This window comes from Corvus hawaiiensis, chromosome 1, assembly GCF_020740725.1.
Source record: "Corvus hawaiiensis isolate bCorHaw1 chromosome 1, bCorHaw1.pri.cur, whole genome shotgun sequence".
In the NCBI taxonomy this organism is placed as follows: Eukaryota; Metazoa; Chordata; class Aves; order Passeriformes; family Corvidae; genus Corvus; species Corvus hawaiiensis.
Genome location: NC_063213.1, coordinates 93,888,607 through 93,908,907, shown reverse-complemented (window position 1 = coordinate 93,908,907; position 20,301 = coordinate 93,888,607). Strand labels below are relative to the sequence as shown.

Sequence of the window (20,301 nt, the reverse complement as noted above, 5' to 3'; positions counted from 1 at the left end):
GTCTCTGCTGTCCCGCTCCAGGGCAGGGGTGGCTGAGACCAGGCAGGGCTGGGTCGCTCTGCTCAAACTGCTCCAGCTCCTTTCACACCAGGAGCTCCTTTCCACAGGAAACCCCAAAGGAAAAGGAGCTGGGCCCTGGGCCAGCACTGCTGGGATGAGCAGCTGTCTCCTCTCTGAGGGGAAAGTGGAGAGACAGGAGAAAGGTTCCCAGGTCCTGTAGCTGAGGACAGATTATTGGCCAGAAACTCCAGCCAGGGAAGAAGAGAATCTCACATCCAAGGTCCTTCCTTGTGGCACCACCTTGTCACTGGAAATGTTCCATTTTACGCTTTATTTTTTTTTAATAGGAGACGTGTCTGTGCTGAGGGTTGGGGCTTTGGAAGCAAAGGAGAGGAGAAAGAAAACTATAAAAAAAGCATGTGGGAAGCAGACTCTGTTTGTGAAGGTTTTCTTTAAACACTTCCAAACAAATATTTCCAGGCACACTGAAAAAGAAGTTGGGAAAAAATAGAACTGCTTGAAAAACAAAAGAGAGAATTTCCTGCATTATTTGAATCCAAAGCAATTGGGAATCTCTGCTCCCGCTGAGCAGCTCTGGGGAGGTTCATTTTCATTTTCAGGTGCAAATCCCCCAGATTCTGTATCCGTGTTTTCCAGCCTCCTCTGTGGAAAATCAGGGAGTTGATCCCCCCCATCTCTGGGCTCTGCTGAGGCACCTCAGTCCTGGGGTCAGTTCTGGGCACCTCATGGCAAGAAGGACCTGGAGGGGCTGGAGCGTGTCCAGGACAGGGAACGGAGCTGGGAAGGGGCTGGAGCCCCAGGAGCAGCTGAGGGAGCTGGAAAGGGGCTCAGCCTGGAGCAAAGGAGGCTCAGGGGGGTCCCTGACAGGAGGGGGCAGCCGGGGGGGGTCGGGCTCTGCTGGCAGGGAACAGGGACAGGAGAGGGAACGGCCTCAGGCTGGGCCAGGGGAGGTTTGGGTGGATATTGGAAACGTTCCTTCCCTGGCCCAGGCTGCCCAGGGCAGGGGTGGAGTCCCCATCCCTGGAAGTGCCGATAAAACCTGTGGATGTGGCCCTTGGGGACAGGGGTTAGTGGTGAAGGTGCTGGTGCTGGTTCATGGTTGGGCTCGATGACCTTAAAGGTCTTTTCCAACCTGAACAATTCCATGGTTCTGTGATTCTTTGTATGAACACCCCCCAAATTCTGTGTCTGTGTTTTCCAACCTCCTCCATGGTAAGATCTGATTTCTCTGAAGGGAATGTGTCCTGTTATCCCTGGCTCCTGCCTGGAGCTGAGGGGTCTGGCTGCTGTCACCCACCAGTGACTGGGGACTTGTCCTTACTGGGCTGGCATAGACTGAGCTCAGCTAGGAATTGGCTCCGGCCTGTCCTGGATATTCCATTTCCCAGAGGGAATCTGCGAGCCCTGTGTTATGATCCAGTTTTAAGGTTCTTAGAAATGCCTCTGCCCGAATCAAGGTGCAAACGAGGCCATATGCCAGTGACAATAGTAAGGGTTTTATTTGGTAGTAAATGTGAGAGAGAGAGAGAAAGAAAGAAAGAAGTAGAAAATAGGTGGGGGGGACAGAAAGAGTGACAGGGACAGAATAAAGAAAATATCAGCGCTCTGTCGATCCCAACGATGTCCCATTGATCCTCTCCAGCTGGTCTCTCGGTGGTGAAGGTCCCCCAGAAGGCACAGAGTCCCATGGGTGAATATGCTCAGGCTAGGTAGGCATGTCCGGCCATGTCCCCCTGGGGTGGGGGTCAGTCTCTCACAGCAGACACTGGGTCTGTTCCATCATGTGCAGTCCTGTGGGGCCAAGCCTCTCACGTGAAAGTCCCGTGGATGTGGCCATGGGGCTGGGGGTTCCACAGCTGGGCCGGTTTGTGTAAGGGAGGATGGGTGTTCATTGCCTCTCACCAGAGGTTACACCATGCACTCAAAAACCTCCTCCTCCCGCCCCAGTTGGGGGGAGTCTGTGTAAACCTGGCTTCTGGGAGCTGTGCTCTCCCCCCCCCCACCTCAAACTCAGCTGGAGGCTTTGGCTTATTGTGGGTGCACACCTTTCCCTCAGCCCGAGGTGCCTGAACAATGGGTTTCCTTTTATCTAATCAGCAGTTCGATTTACAGTTCAAGTCCCACTCTTCAGAGAGGCTTCTTCGGTTGCAGCCTCTTTGTCATGAACAAAACTTTCAATGTTTGAGGCATGAACTATTTTCAGTCTCTGACACTCAGCAATCCCGCATCATTCCAGGAGCCTGGAGCTGCAGGAGTGAGTCAGCTCCGGGAAACCTGATGGAGACAAAGGAATCAACAGCAAGGAGAGAAAGACAAACCCAGATCAGCTCATCGCAGCCTCCCTTCCCTCCCGGGAATGGGCCTTCCCCAGGAGCCGTGGGAGGGAGCTGGGCAAGGCCTGGCTCTCAGCAGAAGTGTCCTTAGAGAGATTTTTCCTTGTTCCTGATGACTGGCTGGGTCACTAAAATGGGAAATTCTGGTTTGATTCCTGTCAAAACAAAAAGTTCCTCCTTGATTTGGCTTTGTTTATTTATTTATTTATGCCCCTCCTTCTCTGCTCCTTAGAAATCCAGTGGATCACACAGGGAGGGGGAGTTTAATGGACAGACAAGGGACCAATTTCTTCATTAAGAAGATTGAAATTGAAATCCCTGTGACTGGGAGGGGAGAGGGAGACAAAATTTCACTTCCTTCAAAATGTGGTGTCAGAAAAAATCTGGCTTTTCCTCCCAGCTGATTCTGACTCCAGAAACTGATGGGGAAAATCTGTTTGGGATGTAACTGGGGTTTTTGTCAGGGCAGAAATCGCACAGAGCTGGGGCTGTCCCCAAACCTGCTCAGTCCCAGTAGCCCCTGGCTCTTGGTGGGACGAGGGTGGGTCGCATGCTGGGACCTGCAAGGAGAGCTTTTATTTCGTTTTATTTAAGCACTTCCAGCTACACAGAAATTCTGTAATTTCCCCTCCCAATTCCTGAAGAGGCCTCCTGAATTCCATGCTGGAAAACTCCAAGGGCAGTAGCAGTTCTGGGCCATGACACCACCAGTTTAATGTTCATTAAGCAGTGGGAGTTCCTATTTGAAATCCACACCCCGCTGCCAGGCCCTGCTGCTCCACCCCGGCTGAAATCCACCCTGAGCAGAACACGGCCAGAGCATCATTTCAGCTCCATTGAACCCCGGGAAAAACAACTCCCCCAGTTGTGAGCACATCAATTTCATCTCCATGGAAGATAAAAGCCTGACAAATGGGAACAGGGCTCCCATCAGCATCAATCCCCTCCCATATTAGAGGCTGCTTTGTGCAGCTCTGCTGATACCAGCCTGGAAATGGATGGTGAATGGGACAGAAACAGGAAAATAAATAAATGCCGAGGGATTCATATAGGGAGAGCACTGAAGTCTTGATTCCATGGAATCACAGAGTGGTTTGGGTTTGGAGAGATCTTAAAGCCCATCCAAATCCACCTCCTGCCTTGGGCAGGGACACCTTCAGTTGTCCTGGGGTGCTTAGAGGTGACAGACACGGGTTTGTGGGTGACAGGAGCTCTGAGAGGAGTTCCGTGACATTGTCCTTGTTTTATTGCAGAGATGGGAAACAGGAAAGCACTGAGACTTCCTCAAAGTCACGTGGGAATGCAGTGACTTGGATCCACAGCACCATTCCAGCCCCGGGAGGGACAGGACACAGGGAATGGATCCCAGTGCCAGAGGGCAGGGCTGGATGGGAGATTGGGAATTGGGAATTGTTCCCTGGGAGGGTGGGCAGGCCCTGGCACAGGGTGCCCAGAGCAGCTGGGGCTGCCCCTGGATCCCTGGCAGTGCCCAGGCCAGGCTGGACATTGGGGCTGGGAGCAGCCTGGGACAGTGGGAGGTGTCCCTGCCAGGGCAGGGGTGGCACTGGAGGGGTTTTGAGGTCCCTTCCCACCCATCCATTCTGGGATTCTGATTCCAGGGTCTCTCCACTGTCTCTGCTGCCAGGGAGCTCCCCAGGGATTTAGAAGAGCACTCAATTCCCTGCTCCCTCTCATTAAAAAAGGGAAGCAGGGCCAGGGCTGTGAGTGAACGCATCTGAATTCACCAGAGTGAGCTGGGGCCTGCAGGACACAACAGAGGACGGAGCCAGAGACGTGGAAATCCCTGGAAACCCTGTAACAGACACAGAGCCCAGTGCAGGGATTTGACAGCTTCGATTTTGTAGTTGAAGCCTCGCTCGTGCTGAGGCCGTGAGGGAGCTGTCGATGCTTTCCCAGCTGAATTCCTTGTCCCTGCCCCCAGCCACTGGGAGAAGGAGCCTCCTGGACTGGTTTGGAGTGGGAGCCTCATTCAGGAGCTGGGAATGTTCATCCAGGGGGGTCAGGCTCTCATTAACGACAGGAGGAATTAGGGAAATGACCCCTGGCATGACCATGGAGGGGTGGGCTGAGCTCTGCCACGGCTCGAGGGAGGAGCAGCAGGAGCAGGAGCAGGAGCAGGAGTGGGAGTAGGAGTGGGAGCGGGAGCGGGAGCAGGAATGGGAGCAGGAGCGGGAGCGGGAGCAGAGCAGGAACAGGAGCGGGGAGCGGGAGCAGGAGCGGGAGAGGGAGCGGGAGAGGGAGCGGGAGCAGGAGCGGGAGCGGGAGCAGGAGCAGGAGCAGGAACAGGAGCAGGAGAGGGAGCGTGAGCGGGAGCAGGAGCAGGAACAGGAGCGGGAGCGGGAGCAGGAGCGGGAGCAGGAACAGGAACAGGAGCAGGAGAGGGAGCGGGAGCAGGAGCAGGAACAGGAGCGGGAGCGGGAGCAGGAGCGGGAGCAGGAGCAGGAGCAGGAACGGGAGCGGGAGCGGGAGCAGGAGGAGGAGCAGGAACGGGAGCGGGAGCGGGAGCAGGAGCGGGAGCAGGAACGGGAGCGGGAGCGGGAGCAGGAGCGGGAGCGGGAACAGGAACGGGAGCGGGAGCAGGAGCGGGAACAGGAGCAGGAGCAGGAACAGGAGCGGGAACAGGAACGGGAGCAGGAGCAGGAGCGGGAACAGGAACGGGAGCAGGAGCAGGAACAGGAACGGGAGCGGGAGCGGGAGAGGGAGCGGGAGCGGGAACAGGAACGGGAGCGGGGAACACGAACGGGAGCGGGAAAGGGAGCGGGAGCAGGAGCGGGAACGGGAACAGGAGCGGGAGCGGGAGCAGGAACAGGAACGGGAACGGGAGCGGGAGCGGGAGCAGGAGCGGGAACAGGAACGGGAGCGGGAGCAGGAGCGGGAGCAGGAACGGGAGCAGGAGAGGGAGCAGGAGCGGGAACAGGAACGGGAGCGGGAGCAGGAGCAGGAGCAGGAGCAGGAACGGGAGCGGGAGCAGGAGCGGGAACAGGAACGGGAGCAGGAGAGGGAGCAGGAGCGGGAACAGGAACGGGAGCGGGAGCAGGAACAGGAACGGGAGCGGGAGCGGGAGCAGGAGCGGGAACAGGAACGGGAGCGGGAGCAGGAGCAGGAGCGGGAACAGGAACGGGAGCGGGAGCGGGAGCAGGAACGGGAGCAGGAGCAGGAGCAGGAGCAGGAACAGGAGCAGGAGCGGGAGCGGGAGCGGGAGCAGGAGGAGGAGGAACAGCTCTCCAGAACCAAGGGATTGTTTTCCAAGGGGCTTTGTGCCATGCAGGCTTCCCAGACTGACCCACCCAGATTTGTCTCTCTGCCCATGGGCAGAACAAGGAACTGAGGGGTCACAGAGCAGCACCTTTCCCCCCTTGGCTCCTTCCTTGTCAGATAATGCTCTGATATTACTTCTATCAGCAGCAGAAATGCACCCTGTGGTTAGAAAGACCAATCTTTAGTCATAAATTTGAATTAGTCCCTTTCTCAGGCTAATTTTAGAATCCAATTATGATCAAGAAAAGATCGTGAAAGAAAAATAACAGGAAAAATTCACTCCAGATCTCTCACCGTGATAGAGCCTGAGCAGCCTGCACCCGCCTTGGCTTAATTGGGAAAAAGCCCTGAGTTTATCTTGATTGGTCTTACGTGAGGACTGGGGGAGAAGGATGAAGAAACTTCAGTTCTTGTTCAAGATCTAACAACTCTGACAAGTACATGGAAAACAGATCAGAGGGAAGATCTTCCTGTGCCCAGATGGAACAGGAGGGGAATTAGCAAATGGCACATTACCATATTTCTGATGGCATTCCAGCCTTCCTGAGAAAGGAGAGGTTTGGAGGGATTCATTAATTAATTTGTGGAGTTTACAAGACACCTCTTTCTTGCTTGGAGCGGGAGACAATGGAGAACTGCTGCATCTGAACCAGGATCCTGTCAAAAAAAGGACGGAGCCCTTCCCCTTTCGGGGAGTCAGCGCCTGAGTTTCAGGCTGGTGTTTGAGTCCTGTCTGTGGCCTCTAGAGAAAACTTCCCAGGAACTGGGTGGGAAGCGCCTTCTACAGTCTGACCAAGTCCCACGGAACAGTTCATGCCCCCTACAAAGTGCACAGGCAAAGACACCCCTGCTGAGCTGATCTGGGGCACTCACAGGGAAAAGGGCAGTGGGACCTTGAAGCTGCAGCTCTGAATCCTGGGCTGGGGAGGAGCCGCAGCCCAGGAGGCTCCAGTTCCAAGAGGCTTTTAGCCAAAGAGCTCCCTGGAGCTGAGGGAGACCCGAGGGCCCTGCCTGGGTGCAGAATTAATTGGTCTCAGCCCATCTTGGAGAGCTGTTCCCACCCCTCTCTATAAACCCCGAAGCATCAGGAGAATTTTGAGATCAGACAAACACACTCAGACAGGACCAGTCTGGTGTGAACAAACTGAACGTTTTTATTGCCTGTTCAAAGCTCTGCCTATTTGGAATTTTAACCAAGAAACCCACAGAGTGCTTGGGAAACATTCTCCCAGAAAAAGGAGTCTGTGCAAAGCTCAGTTTTGCCATGACGGCTTCTCTTAAAAAAAGCCCTGTTTTTAAAGTGTATCAGAAATACTTAAAGAATTCTGAGAGAGAGGGTCCCCCCCGAGCCTCCTTTTCTCCAGCTGAGCCCCCCCAGCTCCCTCAGCTGCTCCTCATCCCACTTGTGCTCCAAAATAATCCATACCTGCTTCCAGAGCCCTCAGTTCCACAAATATCTATGAGTAGCTGGCTTGGGGCAGTAGAGAAAGATGGACTTGAAGTACAATTGTTGAAACTGAGGTCAGTTTTCTGAACTATTCCAGGGATTTACAACCCTTAATAATCCAAGGAATACGAGCAGCATCCTCACGGAGCAGCAGGGACAGAACCTCCCGGCACAGGGAACTCAACTGGGAGTTTGCTCCAAAGGAGACGGAATCATCCCTGAATTAAAGGTTCACATTTCCTCCTCTTGGATTGCAGGTGGAGTTTGTCTCTGGGGGATAAACCGAATGAAAACCCAACAAAAGTGCTGCTTCCCAGAAAACCAGGCTGCTGGGAAATGGGATGAGCTGGAGGAGGATCCTGGACCTGAGAGGGCTCCGATGTGGCTTTTGAAGCCACCCCAGGGCACAGAAGATGCTGATTGCTAAAATCACCTTTTGTTCCACCTGGCTCTGCCCGGACCAGGCTTTGCTCAGCTCCTGCTCCTGCCTGTGCCCAGTATTTTTATTTTTGCAGTGCTGAACTTTCAGGTCAGTGAAAGAGAAATGAGTTGTTCCTTTGCTGGATTTGATGTGTCAGAGGATGAACCGTGCCCTGCTCAGCTCGGGGTGTGATGTCCTCATTAACCCTTAACAGGAGCAAAGTCCTGGCACAATTAAATCCCACAGCCCCAAATCTGGGGCTGATTGACCTGCCCAGAGCACACCAAGGGAGAGGCACCTGGGCTGCCCTGGAGCCTCTCGGAGAGAACTGGAAATAAAAGAGCACCATAATTAGTGCCTTTCACAGGAAAAGGTCATTTGTCTCTGGTGAGAAAGGAAAGAAGTATTAAAAAATCGACAGAGTTCTCCAAACAAAGGGCAGCTCCTCCATGCCAAAGGGCTTTTGCTCAGACGTGGCTGTTACATGAACAGGCAAAGCTTTTCAGAATGCAAACAGAGAAATGGAGCTCTTCAAAATCATGGGTATAAAATATTTCATTTATGCCTGGGTAATATTTGGCTATTTCAGAGAGACACTTCAGTTTCCCCAGTGATTCTGTGAATTCTTCACTTTTCCTTTCTGTTTTGAAGGAGGACTTATATTTTCCTTTTAATCTTGACACATTTTTTTCCGTGAAATTAAAAAACCCCAAACTTAATTTTGAGCAGCATCTTCCTCATCTTTCATAATTTTTGAGTGAGGATTGGAAGAAATCCAATAAAGTAAAAAAAAAACCTGATAAAGTTTTAATCTCTGGTTTCATGGCAGCAGACTCAGTGCTGGGGTAAGTGGCTGCTCCCAGAGCCTGAGTGCAGCACATGCGCCTGCCAGGACCTTCAAATTGCGTGAATGTGTTAAAAATCCAGCAGTCGGAGCTGGAATGGGGCACCCACAGCAGGAGTGAACTGCTCCTGCCGATTTTGTACCTTCATTTTACAGTTCCTTTCTCAATGTCTTTGCACATTCGCTGGATCACTCCAATTACTGCTTGATTGGCTGCCTGCAGTGAAGCATCAAGGTCCCCGTGTCACCACAGGTCACTGGTGGTGGCAGTGCCCAGCTGCAGGGGGCAGGGGACAGGCTCCTCCTTGTGCCCATCCCTGCGTGCCCTGGCAGGACCACCTCCAGCCATTCCCTGCGGGATGCGGCAGCAGCTCCCAACGCCATCAGTGTTGGCGTTTCCCTCCGTCCTTAGTGACTTTCCCCGTGCTCCAGGGCCCTTGCAGTGCAGGCCACCTTGGATAATCCTGCCCTGTGCAAAGCCTCACTTTGTTAATTCCACGTTTAACTCAAACTTCAGGACTAACCTCCCTGAACACCCCACTCTGGCCTTGGCAGGGGGGTTGGAAGGGTGGAAACAGGAGAGGCCTGGCACAGGTGCCCAAAGAGGCTGTGGGATCCCAGACCCTGGCAGTGCCCAGGGCCAGGCTGGACGGGGCTGGGAGCAGCCTGGGACAGTGGGAGGTGTCCCTGCCCATGGCAGGGGTGGCACTGGAGGGGCTTTGAGGGCCCTGTGAACCCAAACTCATTTGTTTTTCTTTCAGTGGTGACAGTAACTCACTGGGCCTTCCTCCCAGAGGAAGTTTCTCTGAGACGTGGAAAGTAAAACCACCCCGAAATGGGGGATTTGAGCAACGCTTGGTCCCTGCAGGGGCAGGTTTTGGTCAGTGGTGCCTTTTCTGTCTGAGGCAGAGTCCAGCCCTTCCTGAACCTGATCGGGTGATGGAGGGGAGGAGGGGACAGACACAAAAAGTGACAAAAAGTCACAAAGGGAGAAGGGCTGAAGCAGCGTCGCTCCAGGAGAGCCAAACACCTCCTGATCAGGGCACTCCCTCAGGAGACCAAAATCCTAGCTTTAAAGCTGCCTTAAGCCCGACTCAGACATCCTGATAACCATTTCTCCACAGGTGTGGGAAGTTCTGGAACGTTCCGTAATCCTCCTCCATGCAGATGATGTGGAGCTTCAGGGTTAAACTGTTTGACTTGAGGAGCTGATGTTTAACAAGCTCTTTAATTCTATTGAATTCCGTCTGTGCAATCAAACATTGCTTTGGGACACTGCAACGCAAAGGATTTAATTATCCTTGTAGGATATGGAGGCATCATCCAAATTATTTCCAACTACAGAGCTGAAATATTTATTAACTTCTGCTTGTTCTGCGTTGCTGGGCTGGTTTTCCATCCTGGCTGGTCCTGGAGTCACTGGAACTGATTCAGCCTGGAATTTTTTAGGATAAAGTTAATGTGCTCTCAGCAGCAAAACAAATGATTTTGATCTGTGTGCTTCCTTCCCTAGGAAGAAAATCAGTTTAGGAAACCCCCAGGACTCCCCCCGTGGGTATCTTTTATCATTTTACTGCAAACCTGAGGGCGCGCTAGCCAGGAAAACGAGAAGCCCGGAGGTCTGGCTGCACCCTCTATAACCACAGCTCTCCACACAAGAGGAGGGGAGAGTGAGCTCCTCACCCAAAGGAGCCTGTCCTGGGCAAGCTGTTGGGGTGTACAGGCAGAGAGTGAAGGAGGGGTCTCTCTGTGTCGGTTCCACGAGCAGATCTACGGCAGTGAGAGGACCGGGGACAACGACCCCATTTTTGGAGAGGGCCCAGGCATTTTATACTCAGAGCAGGAAAGGCGGGGACAAGGGATCCAGCCAATAGGGCAGGGTGAAGGAGGCGGGATTGACAATGGGGTAACCAACGGGGACAACTCAGAGGAGCGATTACAGGGGACAGCCAATGGGAGACCGAGTAACGCAGAAACTTCTAGAGCTGATACATATTTAACCAAGGAAAATGAATATTTACAACTCATACATAAAACAGGGCGGGGAGAACAAGAACCAGTCAGCACAAGGTTGGCAAATAACTGCCCCAAGGGGTGATGGGTCCTCACCCTGACCAGAGACAGTCTTTAAACATTGGTGCACGGCCACCAGACAGTGGGTTCTGGTGTTTCACCTGAGGTTAGGGTGGCTGCAGCCACCTCCACCACCACAAAAACCTTCTGCTCTAAATTCATGTGTTTTCTCAGAGGGAGTCTGGAGGGAGAAGTTTGAGGAGCTTTTATCAAACTAAATAAAGTGAATTTAACAAACACCCTCTTGAGAGTGCTTGGAGGGAAGCGTGAGGGACCTGGGGGAGGGAAGGCAGGCAGGCAGGCTATGGTTCTTCCCTAAAAGGACGTTTCTGCAGGAGGGGAGATGTTTCAAGGGAGATATTTACCCCAGCCTTAAGCAGAAGTTCCCTCCCATAGCAGACATGGAGGATCCCCTTTGAACAGAGCACTCCAAGAGCCACTTCTGTGATTTCCTTCTGAACCTGCTCTGCATGTGCCAAGCACGTCATTCCCATCAAAATGATGGGAGAGGAGAGGAGAGTCGTTCCAGCCGTTGGCTGTTGGTGTGAGAGGGTTTTAGGGGAAGAGTGAGGCCCTCAGTTCCTCCTGTGGGAGTCACCCGTGTGTGTGTGATCCTGCTGTTCCCTGAGGACTTTGGCTCCTGTTTGCCTGAAAAAAAGAACCATTCCCACATTTCACTCTGAAAATCACCAACTGCTTTGGGATGGCTTTGCCTCCTCCTTTAACAGTTGATTTTCCTACTCATTGCTTCAGCCTGGCCCCTCTCCCCCTCTCCAGAATGGGAAGAGACAAACAAACATTTGTGTGTTTGTTTGGTGCCTGGGCGACGCTCATTCCATGGCGGCTGGGAGCTGTCAGAGCCACGACGCAAATGAGCAGCGAGTTTCCCTGGAAGGGTAATTACAGGCCTGGTAACAGTGATTGTGCTGCTGAGCCGGGCTTTGAAGTGTCAATGTGCAGTTAAATCAAAGTTTCTGAGGCAGCAGGACAGAGACAGGTGCCCAAATGCTCAGTGGGACAGTCCTGCAGTCCTGGTGGGCAATGAGCTGGACACGGACCAGCACAGGGTCATGGAATGGTTTGGGTGGGAAGGGACCTCAAAGCCCACCCAGTGCCACCCCTGCCCTGGCAGGGACACCTCCCACTGTCCCAGGCTGCTCCCAGCCCCAATGTCCAGCCTGGCCTGGGCACTGCCAGGGATGCAGGGGCAGCCCCAGCTGCTCTGGGCACCCTGTGCCAGGGCCTGCCCACCCTCCCAGGGAACAATTCCTTCCCAATATCCCATCCATCCCTGCCCTCTGGCACTGGGAAGCCATTCCCTGTGTCCTGTCCCTCCATGCCTTGTCCCCAGTCCCTCTCCAGCTCTCCTGGAGCCCCTTTAGGCCCTGCAAGGGGCTCAGAGCTCTCCCTGGAGCTTCTCCTCTCCAGGTGAACTGGAGCTTCTCCTCTCCAGCTCTCCCAGCCTGGCTCCAAGGGAAGGTTTGGATGTGACACTGAAGCTTTGTGCTTTTTTCACTGAATGCAGAAATTCCTGGTTTGCCTTGAGCTGCAGTTTTCCCAAGGCCTGGGATGAAATCCATCTCACCAGGGTCACAGCACAGAAGGTGAATGGTCAAACAGTCTCACAAACATCCTCCCCACATCCTCCCCTAAGAGGGCTCGGGCAGCTCTGGGGGGGTTATCCAGCACAGAGGGAATGCTGTGGGTGGGGTGTAAAGAGAGGGAGAAGGTGGTGGGGAAATGCAGGTGTTTGGCTGAAAGGAGAATTATTGCCTCAGTCTGGCTCTGAATTTGCATTTCTGCTGGGCAAGGTCCTGCCCCTGGCAGGAATCTGCACCTGCAGCCGGCTCCTGGCATGGGGGACGCTGTGAACATCAAACCCTCTTCTCTAAATGCTGCTCCATTATTTAAAAGCCTTTTACTTCAGGTAATTGTTTCAGTCAGATGCTTTTTAAAGCCTTTTCCTAGGAGGAACAAGTCCCCAATTGGAAGCAGTCCCCAGCTAATAAGTGACTGCTGCAGGGCCCGGAGCGAAGGAGCTGCTCTGGGTTCAGGGTGCTCCTGGCCCAGCCCGTTCCTCTGGCCACTGCTGCCATCCCGACAGATCCCGCCCACAGCTCCATCCGCTCGCCCTTCCTGCTGCCAGCCTGGGAGCACGGGGCTCTGTCCCTGCTGTCTCCCTGGGCCCACACTCCCTGCCCCTTCTTTTAATTAGTGTTCAGGGTAATTAATAACCAGAGGAACTGCTGGGCAAGGAACGATGCTTGTGAGGGGCACTCAGACACTCCAGGAGTGCTCGATGAGGGATTGGGAGTTATCCCACTGTCATTATGGGCTGGTGCAGCTCCAGTGGCACCAGAAACAACACTGGGGCTACACTGGGAGAGCTCCCACAGGAACTCGGTGCGTTTGGCCCGTGCAGAGGTTGGGAGGCTGGCTTGGAACTGAGCCCAGGGTGATTTGGGCATGGATTGTCCCTGTCCTGAGCTCACCTGGGGTGCTGGGTCCACCTCGGGGTTGGGACAGCAGAGCTCGACCACCTTGAGCACAAACGCTGTCCCCAGCGAGGTCGGCGTGGAGCTGTGGGGGTTTGCAGCCAAACACAGCAATTCTGTCCTTCCAAAAGTGGCCCAAAGTGTCTCTGATCGACTGCAGGGGTGGCTTTGGCCCAGGGAGTGCTTGGAAATGAAACTTTTAATCCAGGGTTTGATAAAAATGGAATGACAAAGTGTCAGCAGGGACGGGGGTGCGTGTGGGGCTGTGGGCGCTTTCTTTCCCTCTCTCATCAACAGCTGAGGCTGGAAATCCATCACCCATTCCAGGAGCAGGTGCGGGAGACACCTGAGGCTCTGTGACAGCAGAGCCCTGAACCTGCAGTCACAGATTGCTGTTCTCCTCCTGCTGAAGCTGCTCAGAGCAGGTGACAGGAGGCACAGACAGCTCCCGGCTGCAGCCTCTGATCCCACAGAGGGGAACTGTCACCACACAGCACCAGGAGGTGTTCCAGGAGCACCGGGAGGCTCTTCAGGAGCACCAGGAGGTGTTCCAGGAGCACCAGGCGTGGAGAACATCTCTGGCACCCTGCCATCCTTGCAAGGCTCCGTCAGGGTGATCCCTTTGCTGCTCCCAACAGTCCTGTGGGGCTGAGCCAGGCTGGCAGTGCCACACCGGGGCAGGACCGAGGAGCCTGAGCCGCTTCAAACTCCTTTTGGCCTCCTGTGCTGAACGTGCAGATTCCCAGTCTGGGAGGGGCTCCAGGCACGGGGCTGCAATGGGAGAGCTGGGAAGTGTCAGTACCCCGAGTGTCACCAGGGAGCTCCCCCCGAGGGCAGCACTGAGGGCAGGGTTTGAGGAGGGAGGTTCCACCCTGGCAGCTCTGCCCCTGTGTCCCAGGTGCCACCTGCCCAGGGCAGGATGTGCCCTGCAGGAACAGCACGTTCCCTGAGGGATCCAGGGCTCTGTCCCGTCCCGCTCCTCCGGCAGCCCAGCCAGCCTCGCCTCCGGCCGGAGCAGAAACTTCAGGAGGTAAAGCTGAGCAGGTACGCAGGAAGAGCTCCTTGCCACCCCTCAGGAGCACACGAAGCCCTCTGTCCCCACAGAAACTGGGCAGGTTTCTCCTCTCCCTTCTCCTTTCCATCTGGAAGTTCCACAGCAAGGGCATGAGCCAGCCCTCCCCTGGCCCCGGCAGGGCAGACGATCACCTGGCTCTTCGGGAGCTGTCTCCTTGCATCAGCTGAGGCTCTGCCCCGTGGGCAGCACACGAATCCATCCCTGGGTCTGTCTGCAGAGAGCATAACAAACATTCCTGTTCCATCAGTGTCAGTGTGACTGCACGGGGTGTCCAGGAACCCCACTGCCACTTTGAAGCCCCTCACAGGATTTCTGAGCACTGGATGTTGCCCCTGTAGGATATTGCCATAGCTACTAATTATTAATAACAGCCTGTAGTGAAGGCTGACAGTTGTCTCCAGAGGGAGGGAATGTTCTGTAGCTTTGGGACCCATCCATGCTCTTATTTAGCAACACATTCGAGGTCTCTTGATGAGCCCCTTTCAGCCTGGAGTAAAGCAGGGATATCGGAGAATCCCAGGAGGGTTTGGGGTAAAAGGGAATTTAAAGCCCACCCAGTGCCACCCCTGCCATGGCAGGGACACCTCCCACTGTCCCAGGCTGCTCCAACCTGGCCTTGGACTCCAACCTGTGCTTCCAGGGATCCAGGGGCAGCCCCAGCTGCTCTGGGCACCCTGTGCCAGGTTCTCCCCACCCTCGCAGGGAAGGATTTTTTTCCCAGTATCCCATCTAAACCCACTCCCCTCAGGAGGGTTCAGGAGTGTCACCACTTCTTTGTTCTCCTTCCCCACTGGCTTTCCAGGAAGGGCTTGAGGCAGTGCCCTAAAATGCCTTCAGTGTCAGAGGCCCTTCCCTGTGACACCGTGACATGTCCAGTTTGCTCTGTCACTCACCTGGGCACAAGGATCCTTAAAAAAGAATTCCATCCTTGAAGCCTCTGGTGATGCAGAGGTGGTGGAGGGCTGGGAGGGATTCTGTTCCCCACTGACCAGTGCAGGGAACCTGTTCCTTGGGCTCCTGATGGTCAGGGCGAGAGCCAGAGATGCTTTTGGAAGGTGTAAGGATCCAACAGGATTTGGAGCTGAGCTGTGGCAAGCAGTGCCCAGGGCTGGAAGGAAACCCCTCTGGGGAGGGTGATCAAGGTGCTGCTGATCCAAGGTGCTGGGTTTAACTCCACTCCTAACCCCCGTCCTCTCCCTTTCCCCCCGAAGCACATCCAGGCTTCCCTGGCTGCGGGAGCTGAGCCTCTCCTGTCACAGCGAGCCCGTGATGTGACACAGGGGAACAGGAGGTGACAGGGCAGGGACAGCCTGATGGGCTGGAGGCTGAAACAGAGGTGGAGGGAGTTATTTTGGGATGGGATGCCAGGAATTCACAGGGGATGTAAAGCAGAGCTGACAGATGAAAGGGCCAAGCTGCTGCTCCCAGCCTTGGCAGAGGAACCTGGTGACCTTTAAAGCTGCTTTGGCTCGTCCCCAGAGCTGGGTCACAGGCAGCCGGCACTGAAGGGGTCCATGGCCCTGGGGGAAGTGCCGGTGTTGGGACACGGTGCTGGGGAAATGGGTCCCAGCTGGGGGGGCTGTGCCTGTGACAGCCCAGGAGCAGCTCTGGGCTGGAGCTCCCTGAGCCCCAGCGCTGGGGGATGTCCCAGGCAATCATCCAGCTGCTCTCCCTGAGGAGAGGCAGGGCTGGTGTGGGGAACAGCCCATCCCAGACAGACCCCTGAGACACCTGGGGAGGAGCTGGGGCTGGGCTCCCCCTGCAGCCTCCACGGTGGGCCTGGGTGGGGACAGGTGACCTGCAGAGAGATCCTGTTCTGGGGGAGGTGACTCCCACCCTTTGTGTCCCTGCATGTCACCCCAAAAGGGGTGAATAAACTCTTCTGGTGTAATTTGTGGTGAAAACCCTGTAAAACCTGCACTGTTGTGGTGGAGCTGGCGGGGGAAGGGTCATGGTCAGGCACAAGTAGGACATGGAGATCACAGGGATGGCTGGGGGGGGTTCATTGATAAATAAAGTGTAAATATTCCCAGTGCAGTATCCCAGTAACAACTCCATCACCTGTTCCAATGGATTATTGGATCATCCTGCCCATCCCGTGGGATCAGGGGTGTCAGTGAGACCCCTTTGCTGACTCAACTTCCCTGAGAAGAACTTGGTCCACTCAGTCTCAGATCTGGTCTCAGTCTGGGTCTAAAGGATCACAAATGAGCAGCTTTGGGCAGGTTCATGGCCTTTGGCTGTGCAGGATCTGCAATTCCAAAGCAACGAAGCACCTGTGGAGCAGCTTTAGGATTTGATCTCAGAATTACAGCACAGCTCGGCACTTCCCACTCACCTGTCCCACAGGGAGTCACCTCTGTGCCCACTCAGCTGTCCCACAAATGGCATTCCAAGGGTCGGGAAGTGCAGGTGTTCCCGGCGGGCCTGGTGTGACCAGGCTGCTCCTCCTCAGTGAGATCCCGTCCTTCCCTCTGCTCTGCAAACGCCCAGCACTGCCCGGCTGTGTCCTGCACATCCCAAATCCCAGCGCATTCCCAGGCTTGGAGGAAGCAGGGTGTGCCCAGAGTGTGGCTGAGCAGCTCTGCAGGACTGGGAATGCTGCTGGCAGGAGGGAGCTGCCAGCGGGGTTCGCACATTCTTAGATGAACCTTTAGGGTGGTGCAAAGTGATGGGGGAAAAGAGGAGGAGTTTCAGCAGAGGCTTCTGTGCATCCCCAAATCCCAGAAGATTCCATGGCAGGAAAGGAGCAGGGTGTGCCCAGAGTGCTGCAGAGGGCAAGGGAATGGAGAACGGATTTAGGGGCAGCTCTGGCCGCGAGCTCTCCTGGTGACCATGGACAGCAGGAGGGAAGTTCTGCCTTGCAGTGAGCTGGAGCAGAAAGCCCCGGAACAGAGGCCCTTGGGAAGGATCCTGTTTCATGCCCAGCCAACAAATCCCATTTCCAGTTCCTCAGTGATGCGAGACTTGCAGAACTGGTGCTGCATTGTCAGAACAGAGCCAGGGAAGTGTCACCGGCCCCAGCCCCTCCCTCTCCCTCTGAAGGTGACAAGAACCTTTCAGCGCAAGAGTTTCCTCCTCACACTTCATTTCCAATTTCGTTTCCATGCAGGGAAGAACAAGTGGGAAGTGACTTTGCAGCTGCAGCAGCTCCTGCACAGGGGTGGGGAAGGTCCCTGTGCTGGCACAACGAGCTGGAAACCTCAGCCCAGAGTGTGGGGCTGAAACAAAGGCAGAACACTCCCTGGAGAGCACAAGTACATATAATATTTATTATAATACCTACAAATACCATTTTATCCCAGATTTTTTTTTTTCTTGTGTTACACTTTCTTTGTTTACATTATCCTTGAAAGTTAAATGAGTGGAAAAAAACCCCAACCTTATATTTTTTTTTCCAAATTCTCTTTTTTTCTTGCCTTATTTCCAAAGCTCCATGAATATAAGCAGTGGGTTTCACTGTTTCATTTTGCAGTGAGAGAGCAAAGCAATTGCACTTGATTTAAAGGGAGCAGAGCTGGGGTAACGATTGCAGAAAGAGGCTGGAATTACTCAATGAGTAAAGTGGAACATCTCATCCCTTCCACTTCCATCAGATTAGGGGCACTTTGGGAATGACTTTCCAGGGATAACATGAGTTAGAGGAGCCTGGAGTGGAGCATCCTCATCGTGGCTCTGGCAGAGCTCCTGCCACAATCCTGAGTCTGTGGGGAGGTTCTCCAGGACTTTATTCCAGCAAAATCATTCTGCTCCCAGGTGAAATATGCTGGAACCAAATTAACTCCACTCCCCCTGCAGCTGGCACGAGCAAACAAAATTGTGTCTGGTTCCTTGTTTGCAGTCCCAGGGCTCAGGTGGAAGGGTCTGTGGGAGAGATGAGTGCCCTGAGCTGTGCAGGGTGGTGGGAACTCGGGATTAGGAACCAGGACACCTGGAGTTCCCTGGGAGCCCCTCTCTGCTCCCACACCCGATGGAGACAGTTCCTGGGGCTGGGGAAGGGGTGGCTCAGGAATGTTCTGGCACACCTGGGTTCAATGGGGTTTTTTTGCTTTTTGGGGTCTGTTTTCCTCAATTCCAAACTCTGGCCAGGGATGGGAGTGGCCCCTGCCCAGGGGGATCCTGCTCCAGCTGTGCTGCTCCAGGACAGAAATTCCAGAGGGATTTGTGACAGGCTGAGCTGGGGTTTCTTTACCTTTTTGTTCCCAGGTAATTTGCTCAGATTTAATTTCCTACACAGCTCTGTCTCTCTCCTGAGAAGTTTTGGCCCCATTTCTGTGATCTCTGAGATGAATTCCTGGAACAATTTGGACATTTTTGTTCAGACACAGCAACGCTGACATTGTTCCAGCCCTTCCAGTGGTCAAACAACAGCTCTGGAGAGCTCAGCCAAGGCATTTCCCAGCTCCTGCCAAATGTGCTCCTCACAAATCTGTTCCTCCCTCCCTCCTGCACCTGGGATGCTGCTGGGGGTGGAAGGAAATGATTTTAACTCCTGTGTCTCACTGCAGGTAAATTCACCAGGAATACAGGGATAGTTCCATGGTTTGAGAGGCACAAGGGCTCCAATTCAGTGGCTGCTAGAATTCCTGCTGGTCCCCTCGCTGTGGATGCAAGGACTGGGATCACCTGGGAGCACTGGGCTCTAAGCCGGGCTCCCACACGCCTGGGGACAGCTTCTTTGTGCTTGTGCAGTCCTACAAAATCAGCAGCATTTAAGAGTTGGTCTGAAGGAACTTTTGTCCACCCAAAACCCCTGGAAGTTCACTTTTATAAACAATTCACCCTAAATTCCTTGTTTGGAACAGACACAGTTGTATGGAGAGTTCCAGGAGGAGTCCTGGCCAACACCCAGGCTCTGCGGGGAAGGTGAGCCATTAATCACAGCTTTAATCCTTCTGTCTCCCCCAGTCCTGCCCAGCAGAGCTGTGACCCCGGCTTAGGGAGGGCTACTTCCTAAACCCCAGAGCCGTGGGATGGTGTGGAAAGTGTGGCAGGGTTTGGCAGCACCGTGTGGGATCTCTCCCCACCGAAGGTGGCTCACAGGGAGGCCCAGCAGCCTCAGGTGAGGCTGAGGGCCAGCGTGACCTGGAATATGCAATTTACCTCCTGGAGAGGCCTGATCCAGGGTTTGTCTGCCCAGGGGAATGAAAGTGTTTCATGTTTGCTGACCCCGGCTCCTAAAAATGTTTGTGAGCTCTGGGGCTGTTTGGGCATCCAGGGCTCAGGAGGGAGCCAAAGCTGCCAGGTGTGAGAGCACAGGTGGGTGAGGTGTGAGATCAGGTGGGTGGGCTCAGGTGGGTGAGGTGGGAACACAGGTGGGTGAGGTGGGAGCTCAGGTGGGTGGGCTCAAGTGTGTTCACCATCAGGCAGGAGCAGCAGCTCTGTAATTATCCCCACCCCACCTGTGCCCACATCATCCCTTCCCTGTTTCCATGGGGAGGAGAGAAAACTCCCAGCCTCCCTGAGGAAGCTGCTTCTTCTCCCCGGGAGAAACCCCTGGAATTTCTTTGTTTCCCTAATTTTGCCCAGTCCTTGCAGTGCTTCCCCGTGCCTCCCCTTGAGAACACGGCCGGGGAGGGCTCAGGGCTGGGGTCCAAAGGGAGACCCAGGAGCAGGATCCCGGCGCTGGCTGGGAAGAAGGTGCCCGCTCTCCCTCCCTGGTGGTCCCAGCTCCCCCCAGCCCTGCTGGGGACCCTCTCTTTTATCTTCACCCTCAGGCAGCTGAGAACAAAGCTCAAAACGTTTGGTTTGAGGCCTTCAGGTGCAGGGGTTTGGCCTTGAGTTAATTCATAAGCAATTAACTCCAGCTCATTAAAAACAGAGCTGTGAATGTTGGCTGGAGCACAACCCTCCCCAAATCCCACTCCCGGCTGGGCACAGCCCAGTCAGTGCAGGGCAGAGGGCTCCCGTTTCCATCCTGCTCTGAACGTGCAGGGAGTGCCCAGATTTGGGAGTTAATTGGCAATTAATTAACTGCAGCTTAGGAAAAGACCAAGCATTAGGAGAACCCTTTCCTGGGCGGTTCGGTCTCCGCCTCAGTGAGTCCTGCAGTCCCTGGGAGCTCTTCTGGGAGAGACAAAGCACTGTGGGTGATGGACCCCGGGCTGTGGAATTCCAGCGATCCTGGTGGATCCAACCACAAAACCAGAGCCCTGAGCTGCTGTTCCTGAGCCCTGAGCTGCTGTTCCAGGGCCCTGAGCTGCTGTTCCAGGGCCACCCAGCTCCGAGGCCACCTTTTCACAAACTCAGTGAACTGGCAAAAAATTGTGATTTTTAATTTTTCCCTACCTTCTAGTGAAGGAACCCTGGGATG

General features: G+C 54.5%; 1 protein-coding gene and 1 long non-coding RNA gene across 3 annotated transcripts in view; one reads left to right on the top strand and one right to left on the bottom strand.

Moving 5' to 3' along the window:
- Nucleotides 1-20,301, top strand: part of LOC125330980 (acid-sensing ion channel 2) — a 392,135-nt gene that overhangs the window by 167,588 nt on the left and 204,246 nt on the right. The window lies entirely within an intron of this gene.
- LOC125330993 lies at nucleotides 9,617-15,314 on the bottom strand. The gene is made up of 2 exons (XR_007205812.1): nucleotides 14,882-15,314; nucleotides 9,617-9,780 (listed from the first exon to the last, which is right to left on the bottom strand). It is a non-coding gene; the product is annotated as an uncharacterized LOC125330993 (long non-coding RNA).